This window comes from Gorilla gorilla, chromosome 4 (assembly GCF_029281585.2).
Source record: "Gorilla gorilla gorilla isolate KB3781 chromosome 4, NHGRI_mGorGor1-v2.1_pri, whole genome shotgun sequence".
In the NCBI taxonomy this organism is placed as follows: Eukaryota; Metazoa; Chordata; class Mammalia; order Primates; family Hominidae; genus Gorilla; species Gorilla gorilla.
This window is the reverse complement of record NC_073228.2, coordinates 94,092,516-94,104,603: the sequence shown is the minus strand read 5'-3', so window position 1 is coordinate 94,104,603 and position 12,088 is coordinate 94,092,516. Positions and strand designations below refer to the sequence as shown.

The 12,088-nt window shown below is 34.7% G+C and overlaps 1 long non-coding RNA gene across 2 annotated transcripts in view; it reads right to left on the bottom strand.

Annotated features, from left to right (window-relative positions):
- Positions 1-4,422: 4,422 nt before the first annotated feature.
- The window catches only part of LOC134758458 (uncharacterized), a 71,667-nt gene continuing 64,001 nt past the window's right edge, over positions 4,423-12,088 (bottom strand). For both annotated transcript variants that reach the window (XR_010133667.1, XR_010133666.1), the window contains one exon: positions 4,423-7,068. This is a non-coding gene — a long non-coding RNA (uncharacterized lncRNA). The remainder of the gene's footprint in view (positions 7,069-12,088) is intronic.

Below are 12,088 nucleotides of genomic sequence, written 5' to 3'. Positions count from 1 at the left end.
TAAGTATTTGATAGATAACATTATTCTGATGTTTAGAACAGATGTCTCAAATTATAATCTAATAATCCAGGTGTAAAATCTCCGTCTCACCCACGTTGTTGACCTCAATATTTTCAAATTAAAACAAATTTTATTAATCTACTTGGGAGAAATGGTATCGTGTTATTATTTAATTTTTACTCATTTGATTACTAGTGATGTTTAGTATTATTTTCATTCATGTATTAGCTATTTGAATTGCTTTTTAAATCACATATTCATATTCTTTGCTCATTTTTCTATAGGTTCTTTCTAGTTTTCTTACTGATTTATGAGAGCTATAAATGTCAGCAGATTTTCTGCATTAAACATTGCATATATTTTCTCCCAAAATGTCACTTTAAAAAAATTGTTTTATGTGTATTCTGCATCCTAGAAATTTTATATAGTTTGTTTAATTTATCATTGATTTTCTTGGAGAATTTACATATGGCTTTGAAAGACCTTTCTAGTCTATTACAAGTTAACAAAAAATAATGTGTACTTTCCACTATTTTATTATAATTATCTAATAGTTTGGTTTTATACATGTGGCCCTTTAATCAGAATCAAATTTACTTTTGTGAATGATGTGAGGTAGAAATCTTTTCTTCTTTTTTTTCTCCAAATGAATGGTCAGTTATCTGAATGCCACTTATTAGAGAGTCCATTATCTACAGCTAATTTGAAAGCCTCTCTTCCCATATACTATGTAACCATATATAAGAGGATTAATTTCTGTAGCTTTTAACAATATTTTGATATTTTGCATGGCTGGTCCCTGTTATTATTCTTCACTTTCAATTAATTTCTGGCTGTTTTCCAAGTTGCTAATATGTGTTCAGTGATTTTTTCCTGGGTACCTTGGCTATCTTCCTTTGCCAATTCATTGCCATACAGGGGTTACTTAGGTGATCATTATGTCTGTAAATACTGAATGTTACATTTCTTTCCAAATTCCATGATGAGATAAAAATAAGAAATTTCCATATTTTAAAACTCAAGATAAAACTTTTTACTTCTGAAAAAATACCAAATTGCTAAGCATACATTTTCATTAAATTCATGTGATCCAAATAGGAATCTTTTTAGAACATAGGGGAGCTTATGATCCTTATGTGGAGACACTATGATAGCCTATTTTTTCTTTTAATTTTATTATAATGAAAGTAATGCATGTGATTTTTTTAGAAAACACATAAAACCAAGAATAAAATTAATATATAATCCCAACATGTAGTGATAACAATTATTAACTTTTTGATGCATCTTTTCCTTGTTTTATACATGTTTATGTACATTTTAATGTTATTTTGCAAAAATGAGCCCTGAATGTGCATACAGTTTATTTGCTGCATTTTGACTTAATATATGGTGCATACTTTTTAATGAAATGAATGATTGCATTGATGTACCATGATTAACTTAGCTGATCCACTATGTTGGGATTTGTAGTTTGTTTTCATTTATCATATTGTAAACAACACTACAATGAATAAATAACCTTTTAGCTAAACTTTGGGCACACTTATGATTATGTCCTTTGTCAATTCATTAGAATTGTTAGGGCAAACATTATATGCATTTAAAAAAATTGTTATATGCTGTTGTATTACCCCCAAGAAAGCCCAGCTAGACTGGCAGTTACGTGTTTACACAAGAATAACAATGTTCATTAGCCCCTATGTATTCATGGAGATAGCCTTCATTTGACTTTAATACAAACTGGGCATCTTAAAGGGAGCATAGCCAGAGGATGCTGCAAACAGCTGGATGCTGTGGGCATTTCTGTAGTCCACACTCAGGACTTTCTGTTTCCCAGCATGGTAGTCTGTCCAATATTTAAATGGATTGACTTAAGAATACTTGCTGGTTGGTGGCCAGTATTGGATAATGTTAGATGGGAAGTGATTCTTCAGGGAGAGACTTTGGTGGGGGAAAGGAATAATTATTTTCTTGTGGAACCCAGGAAAATGCCAATGCTCTCTTATAAATGAAAATGCTACCTATGTGTAAAAAATGATATTCTTTTTCTGGTCTATTACACCTTCCTCTAGGAGAGTGGTTCAGAGCACAGCCAATGTCATCTGCGAGGGTGGGTTCTAGGGTTGTCTTCGCCATTTACAGTCTGTATCAACTGGAACAAATGATATTTGCCTTTCTGAGTCTCAGTTTCATCAACTAGTTGTGAGATGTAAGTGAGGTAGGTAATTTACAACAGCACCTTGGGAAATGCTTGGCAAATAATAAATATTCAATAACTGTTAATTAATATTATTAGCTAATAATGGAGTAGAAAAAGTGTTTTTCTGATTTCATTGAGTAGCTAGAAGCAATACTTCTTATACCAGTGGTTGGTTAAGTTTGACTGGACATTTATCTTATCTTTTTCTTCCTCTGAGATCTGCTGAGTAAACTAGGTAAGAAGAGGGGAGGGAGAAGGAGAAATCAGTGATGACAGAATTATGATGCACTTGGTTTCCATTTGGAAACTGCTTATTAGACTCAGCAGCTTATTTGGACAGGTATATAGAACATATTAGTTGGATGAAAAGGACTAGGAAAGAGTAAGGCATGCATTTATACACATTGGTATTAATTTGAGCTATTTTGTATACATATATATCAATATGTGTTAATCTTATATTGCTAAACACATTTCTTAGTCAAATAAAGTTACCTGGGAATCCCTACTATGTACACCTCTCATTGAAGTTATTGTCCACATTTAAAATAGATCTATTAAACTCTCTCCTGTCAGAATTTTGGCCACATGCGTTCCAAATCACTCTTAGTAGCCCATTTTATTATGACCCAGAGAGTCTTTGGTTCACCCTAATTATCTCCAGCTTGAATTTAAATGTTTCCTTTTCTTTCCCCTTCGTGGACAGATAAAAGCTTGACATTTTCATGATAAAAAAGTCTTCATATATGTGAAGGCGATAATTAACTAATCTTCCAGGTCTCCATTTGGTAAGCTAAAAAAATACCTCAATCGCTTTAACCTTTCCTTTCAGTTCATTTTTGAAAGAATTGGCTTAAAGCACTTTGAGACTTTATGTCTTCCTCATAACTTGAACTTTCACCTCTTGAACTTGACATTTCAGTCAAGAGGGTGAGATTTCCTTTCTCAAGGCTACAAAATTAGTTAATTATAATAATGTTTAGCAATAGTGTAATGATTACAGACATCAACCTAAATTCAAGAATGTCTCTTTAACATCAATAGCTGTTCATTCATTAATACACATTTATTATTTACTATGTGCTAGGCACCAGGCTAGGTGCTAGGGAAACAACGTTAACTAAGACATAAATAGTTCCTACCCTCATCAAGTTTACATTCTATCTGGGGGGAAAAGACAAACAGAAACAAGATAAATCATATGATTTCACATAGTGATAAGTAAATGATCTAAAATAATAGAGTTTAATGATAGAAAGTAGAGGGAGGAAGGTCAGCAGTTATTTTTAAAAGGGTGGTAGGTCAGAAATGCCATTTTATAGTGAGCAGACTTATATTAAGGAGCTAGCCATACAGAGATTTGAGGAAGTACATTTTAGGCAGAATAAAGGAGCAGATGGTGCTCAGATGTGGAGGATCCAGGTGTGCTGGCTAACGGGACTCAAGAGAAGTAGGGAGGTAGAGAGTAGAGCCAGATGAGTTCAGCAAGGTAACTACGGTAGGTCACATAGCACCTGGAAGGCAAAAATTTTGAGTTTAGATTATACTTCAAGTATAATCAGAAGCCATTGAATGAATATAAGCTGGATAGAATTGTAATGTAATGTCTTACAGAATTCCTGTAGCTTCTGTGGAAATGGACTACTAAAGGAAATAGCAGAAGTAGGGAAACCTGTTGACAACGTAGTTTCTCTCATGCTTCATAAATATCTTTTAAATCCAGTATGCCTCTTTTTATCCTCCACTGCCAAATTTAATGAGTTCAAAAGAGAATATCTTTGGAATGCCATGTCGTTGTAGGTCATGATGAGAAGTGTTATAAAGTGTCTGAATGTACAGCATTCCCGTTGGTCAGGTGTTGGAGTCACTACAGGATCCAGAAAAGCTTAGCCTCGGGGATAAGCTTCAAAGTGGTCACAGAATTCAGTTATTCTGTCTGAGAGATAATTTCATTTATCTTATGCCAGATGAGCGTTGACAGCTGCAATAGATATGGAGATTGAAATAAAATAATTGAAAAATGTGGTCCAACCTCTTGATAAAGCAAGAAGACACATGCAAAATAAATACATGTGCTGATGATGTAATTTGTAATACCTATCAAAATTTTATTGGTTTGCATTTGCTACTTTTGCTCTCTGCAATATTAAAATCTAACTCTTAAAAAATTTGGATCATTCTTACATAGAGGCAATAAATCTTCAGTCTATACAGAAATCTGGTATTTTACAATCATTTTTATTTTCAGCATTTCAGTTTGAAAAAACAAGCAACAGTTAAAATGCTTTTCTGTAAGTACAAGTATTAGTATTTTAAGAATATTGAATTTTGCAATTTTCATTGCAAATATAAATGTTCACTGTTGTTAATACATTAAAATGACATCATATGCCTTAGGGTAGCCTAGAAATCTAACCCTCACATATATTTTTTTCCTCTACAGTAAACACATTCTGAATTCAAACACTGATTTACAAATGCATTTTTGGATTTCAAGCTATTTGCAAAGGTGGAGACACTGTATTGTGTACACTGCCCTGAGGAACCTTGAAGTGAAAATAAGGAACCAAATGAAGTTGATTAGATGCAGCTAAATAATATACAGTATGTTTCTAGCAAGAAATGGTTAATGTTTCCTTTGCTTTCACTTGAACCTGACTCATCTGCTGCTTAATATTTACTAGGACTTTGAGAGCTTTTTAAATTTTTTTTCACCTTTTGAACAAGTTGTCTCTGTGTGAAATTATGACCTAAAAGTGAGCCTGTAGGCTGTGTTTTGAGGTGTAAAAATAATCATAGCTGAACAAAAGTGATTCACCTATCAGTTTTCCAGAGTAAAGGAGATGAAGAGAGCAGGGAGTGAAAACATATTTTGACCACTGAGAGACAAGCTTGTTGGAAGCAACATCTCTCAGTCTCAAGATTGCTTGTGCACCTTTGCTTCTTCACTAAATCATCTATCTAGTTAGCATATATCAAATAACCTGCTCAGCATTTTCCTAGGATGATTTACTTAACTTGTCATCTCTTAAGAAAAGAAACACACATTTTCCTCAGTCTCAGCCATTGGTGGAAGTGATGTCACCATCTTGAGCAATGGAAGCTTACTCTTCCAAAGTACTGGAATGCCCAGATTCCACAAGGCTTTCACCTCCCTGGACAGAGGAGAATTTTTGCTGACTTATCCCCACTGTACATATTGCTACAATTACGGGGGATTAAATGGCAATGTAATCACATAATAAGTTTACTTGGCTGAGGAGGACAATGCAACTTATAGAGAACTGTGATTTCCTGATGGGCTAACACAGCAGAGGAAGCATTTGAATGGTGGATGTAGAGATGAGGAGTGTTTTGTTCCACAATCCCTCTGATAGTTATAACTCCCCAATAAATAAGAGCATTTTGATTTTTTCTCTTCATCACGATGCTGCTACCCATAGGTTATTCTTTCATTTTTCGGTAAGTGGTAATTGACCAACTTCTCTCACTCCTGTAGCATTAAAAAATAAACCTCCCCTTGCAGACTGCATATTGTTTTCTCCTTTTTACAAAGGTCAATATACAGGTATACATTAAACAATTTTCTTAAAATAATGCTAGTTACTCCTCAAAGATATCAACTATAGCTATGCTGTATTTGGGGTTATTATTTCAGAAGCCAACTGGGCACACGCATTCTTCTCTCACCACTGTAGAGTGGGGTAATGAGAAATGCTTTCAGAGCACAAACCTCCTCAATGCCAATTGTTCGTCAAAAGTGCACACCAAAATATTGAGCGATACGGTGTGCCTTTAAGTAGATGCTGGATGTCCACCCAACATGTGCTCTGTCTAAATTGATAATCCCCAATCAAAGATTTGTTAGGAATAATATTTTGGGGTAGGAACCTTCTTATTTTTTTATGGTTGGGTTGCCACATTCAGGACTTATGGTGATGAAGCACTGGAAAAGCCAGAGATGAGGTTTTATACTGTGATTTCTAGCAATAGTTAACCATGGGCAAATGTTTTTAATCCATAGAGTTTTACAACTGTATTCTATTTTCCTTGGCCTATGAGAAATGCAAATATTACTTCTTTACTGTTAACTCTATCAGTTCAGATAATCATGATCTGAAATCAATGTTTTTAGCTAAAATAAAAATCTGCTGTTTTATAAGGAAGTGTTTCTACGTTAGAAATTATACTAATTTAAAATATGATCTTACAGAAAATTGAAAAATCAGCATGATATGGCGGGATTTTTGACAGTTATATTTTTTACTTTTACTTTTAATTGATACATAGTAGATACACATATTTTGGGGGTGGAAAGACATATTTTGATGAATCTTGTCCAAATATCTGTTTTATTAGGGGAAAATATTCTAAGAAAAATGGTTGATACTTTCTCTTCAAAAGTTTTTCCATGCTAATAAAAGAACATTTAGTTTCTTTGAAAATCCATGCTTTTTACACAATTAGCAGTTTCAGAATTAATCTTTGTTTTTCATTTTCTGTAAGTCAAAACACCATACGAGGTGTGTTTTTTCAAGAAAAGAAAATGAAAGGAAGGAAACAAAAAGACAATAATTTCCTCCTTCAGCACATTCTCTTTTTACTTAAACATTTGTGGAAGTGAGAATGTGTCTGTGTTTGGAGCATCAAGCTTCAGTCATGATGGCTTCATGTTGTAAGAACCTGCTCCAAAACCTGCTCTCTGTGTAGCAGCTCAGATGGAAGGACCAAAAGTGTGTAACTGTGCTGGCTCAGCTGCAGGACAACAGTTCTCAGCCACCCCACATGGTGGAAGCCTTCAAACAGTTATAACGCCAACTGCAGAGATCACCAGGGTTCCAAAGATCAATTGCTATGATTCCATGCTAGAATTTAAATAATATTTGGATGTGTCACCAAATGTCTTCTCCTTCTATCTCTCTCTCCCTCCCTTCTTCCCTCCCCCCCTTCCTCTCTCTATTACACTGGGGCACAAACATACACACATACCCCTTTCCTGTGAAGCATTATCCTCTGAAAAGAGAGTAGTGAATTGTTCAAGATATATTCCGTCATTCTGTAAACAGTTACCCTATCTTATTATAGTAAAAGATACTGAAAACGATTGTAGAAAGGTTTTAAAAATACAACTACCGAATTCTGAGTATTTGTAAAACTCTGTTTATCCGGAAACGAGGAATATATTGACCGTACTGTTGCTGTCTTTTTCCTTCTTTGTTCCATTTAAAAAACATATTTCACATTTTATTAGAACATTCATTTGAGGATAAGAGTGAAAGGAACAAATGAAAAAGCTATGTATGTCATGTATGCTTAATTTTTGGTTGTTTTATAAATGTAAGGTGAAGGGAATTAAAACAAAGTCTAGCATAAATGTTTAGAGACAGTAGATTTTATGATTCCATAACTGAGAGTTGACTATACATATTATTGCTTTGAAAAAAATTGCAGACAAATTTTGTCTTTTATATTGAATGCTGATTTTTCTACCCTACCTAGCCATCCTGAATACCATCTTCAAAATTGCCTTCCACATAATTACTGAATAATGTCTTCTAGATGATTAAGATGTTCGGTTGGTCTTTTCTTTACCCAAATCTCCCATTTGCCAAACCTCACCTTACCAATTCTGTAAGTCGTGGGCCAGGCCTAGCTAAGAGATCAAGACCTCTCTGGCTATTTGCTTATAAAGAAACTTCAATAAGCCAGAGTCCTCTTTCTCTGCCACATAATAGGCAAACTCTTTTCCTCTAATGAGCTTCTTAAAAAAGATCCTTTATCTAATAAATTTAACACTCTAATTTAGGGAGTTTCAAGAATAAGGGGCTTGTTGCCCCTTATTATAACATTATAACAGGTCAATGCAGGACATGTCTGGCTAAATTAAGACTGGCTCTTCAAATGTCATTATGATGACAGCCTCAAGGTATCCACGTGCTCAGCCCTTACTACTTTCCCATGTGTGTCTAATGGTCCTCATAAACATAACATGTCCAAAAGAGAACTCTTGATTTCTCACCCTCTGCATCTCAACAATTTTCTTTTCTCCCCCATCTCAGCAATTGGCACTCTCTCATTCTCTACACCTTATTTTCCCCCATCTCAGCAAATGGCGCTTCCATTCTCCATCTCTGATTCCTTTCTTCAACATTCAATAAATATATCAGCAGGCCCTTTTTATTCTACTTATAAATGACCACCTCTCTTCATCTCCAACACCACTACCTTGGTCTAAGCTTCTGTCATCTCTCTTCTGGACCAGAAAAAGCTTCCAAAAAATATCCCTGGTTTTCTCTTGCAGCTCTCCTATTTAAATTTATTTTAACGACAAGTTAGATATTTTCTATTCAATTACTTCCCATTACTCCTAAGATAAAATTAAATCCTCCTCACTTCCTTTGGTTTCCTGCATTATCTAGTCCTTTCCTTTCTATAAGCTTATTAAGCTACAAGTATTCAAGATATAAGCAAATAATTCAAAAACTCCAACAAAGACCAAACAGTACATGTGACTTCAAAGTTCAATAAACCTACTCATAAGAACTAATATTCATTGAATTCTGTCTGCATCAGATGTTTAACACTCATTATCTCGTTTGAATTTCACAACAATACTGGGAGCAATTATTATTTCTATTTTGCAAATGAGAACACTGAGGCTCAAGGTTAGGAAATTTACTCAAGGTCAGGAAATTTACTCAAGGTCTCACTGCTTAAAAGTCGAAGAAACTTGAAAAGATTGAAGCTCAGCATTTTTCTAAAAAGTTTGAGCTCTTCATCTGTCTTTTTGATGTCTTTGTCTCCCCCATTATTCCGATCTGAGAAACTTGCTGGTAAAATGAAGCCTCAACATGGCTTTTTAAAGCAGGATTAAAGTGTACTTAAGTTTGCACTCCAGAGGCAGGGAACAAACTTTGGCAGCATGTCAGAGTACACTCCTACCTCATTCCTGAGCTGTGGTTTGTTCCTTTTTAGAGGCTAGAATTTTGATCAAACTGAATGATAGGAAAAATGTATATCCTTCAATAATTGGTCAGAATAATAAATGTCCCTAGCCGACATGGGATGCTGTGGAGGAAGCATAATAAATTTCACGCCGAATCAGCTTAAGAAGGCAAGCTGAGGCCAAAGAATCACAGCTGTCATTTGGCTGTGGGAAAGGGTTCAGAGGTCCCTTCTACTGTTCATTCCCATGAACTTAAGGTTCTCAGAGGGGCACTCCGGGAGGTGACGCTCCATTTTCTGTAGTAATGTGACCCAGAACATGACAGATTGCTAGTAGTTAATCAACAGGTTATGATAAAAGTTCAAACCTGATTTATTTCTTTTGCCCAAGATTGGCTGTATTTTCACAAACATAAAAATACACGCAAGCAGCTGAGCAGATCTCACAGAAGCCAATCCTATCAAATGGACATTTCCAACTGATATTTTATTATCTGGAAAATTCATAGAAATTGTAAAACATAATTAAATATTTCAGATTTCCAAATAGAAGTGACATCTATCCACACACGTAATTTTTATTTATGTAGTGCAAACTTTTATGTTAAGATATTTAAAATTTAGGAGAAACTTTTTTTTGTCACAGAAGAGTAAGGCTGAATCCAAATATGAAATGTAAAGGATGACATGAGAATGGAACTTTGCCACATGCAGGAATCTTGCATTACTTTAAAAATGTTTTTGGACTATGTGTTCCTGAAATATTTAAATATTTTAGGAATTGTCATGATTGGCAATTTGTAATAAAACTTTTGTGGTGGTGTGAAATTTGATGATGAAAGTAATAAAGATGATAATAAAAATAAAACACTAACAATAATTGAGTGTTAATGCATGCCAGGTACTGTTCTGTGTGTTTTGTATTTATTAATTTAAAAATCCTCACCACAACCTGATAGCATAGGAAACTTTCTTGTCTCCATTTCATAAGAGGAGAAATTGAGGCACAGGAAGATGAACAATTTGTCCAAGGCCTGACAACTAATATATTGCAGAGTCAGCATTCAAATCCAATCCACCCTCTTCCCAAGCAATACAATATACTTCTAATTTATAGGTTTGCATTCATATGTAGTGTGCAATTTTTAGGTATAGTATATATTTATGTAATATAATTATGATACTACAGTATACTTCAGAAACAGAAGCCAGCAGTACTCCTATGACTAATTCAGATAGGATCATCAAGAACTGGCGCTAAAATGAAGTTTTCAGAAATTAAGACAGGAAGCTTGTGGTTTCAAAAGTTATGTGGTGATCACTGTGATACAGGCAATGACTTTTGTTATTCCATCAAAAGAAGAACTTGCGGGAGGACACAGTTAATGGAGAAAGAAAGCCAGAAATGTTAGTTTTGCCAGTGGATTCACTGAATAGCAGCTATCTCTTAAGCCAGAGGATACAAGTTGCCAGGAAAAAAAAGTTCACATATTCCCTTTCACATTTTTATTGCATTTTTGTTGAGTCCTTTAGTTCTTGATAGAGTGTATAAATATATAAATGTATCTCTAATTTACATCCTGTATTGTGACACATTTTGGCGTTTGATTTACCATTTTTATAAAGCCAGTGGATCTGGTAGAACTAAGGGCTTGTTGATTGGGAGAGAAACAAACAAGAGAGGTGCCAAGTTCTCCAGGGCAATGGTTGAATTATTTTGACTGTTGCCTTCCTATCAGCGTACTTTTTTGTACCATCTCAGAATTGGAGCACCAGGAAAAGGCTTATTTTTAAAAATGACATTCAAATAGAAGAACACATAACAGCAGAAATTAGAGTGCAGTTTCCAGCAAATAGTTTGAAAATCTTATACACTGTCAAATGAAAACAAACTTCTTGGTCTTTAAATTAGAAAAATAGTGAGAGGATCAGAAACAGCTGTGGCACGTAAGGAAGAAGAAAAACACTCAGCTGTAGTGTGGGGAGTTGATGCTGAACTATAAAAAATTGTCATTGGATTTTATTACATGCTGGCTAATTAATGATAATGAATCTTATTTTTTTCTTTGTACATTTTGAACATATTTAAAGATGAACAGGCAGACTACTTGGTATGTATATCTGTGCTAACCTTGGCATCTGAAATTTTAGTTCCTCTTTTATTCTGGAAAACCCAGGATAGGAAAGACACTCTTCTCTTTAAGCCAGTAACTGAGTTGATTCTTAGGCTGGCTCTTATCATTATTATTTAATTCTTCCATCATATAAAATGTTTCATTTTCCGCTATTATCATCAATAATGCCTGCATTAACTATCCGCTTCATGGGACCAAAAAATAAACGTGAAGAAGCTTCAATACTCTATGACTAGATAATTTTTTTAGCAGTTAAATAAATGTTGACTACATTCGTTCCAGCCACACATGATGAATATGATTTCTCTCCGTCTTCCCCAAAGCTAAGAAGCTAAGTTCTGTGTTTTATTTGTATGTTTATTTGTATTTTTATATTTATCTCTCTTGCCAAACAGGTCTTAGGACAGCAAATAGTTGGTATTTTGGGAAAGTGTTCATTGAAAATGTCATCGTGCTGTTTTTGCTGTATTTCTGTACAATTGTTGTATATAACGATGAGAATATATGTAGCATTCCAAATTCAAAAGCCACTTATGGGGTTGCGGGTACTGTGGTCAGTGTTTTGGGATCTAGGAGAGTAGATAGACACCTAAAAGTCATTAATTCTGTAGTTTTTCTCTGGTGGCAGGGCTGTACACATGTTTATGGTAGGGATGACATGGCTACATTTATTAAGATACAGAAAGCATTTATTTTCCTGGACTTCTACAGCAAAACCACAATGACACCTTAGCGGGAGACAGCCCCCTGGCCCTCACCTCAGCTGCTCCTGTATTCACCACAGCCTTAGGGACACCCTTGATTC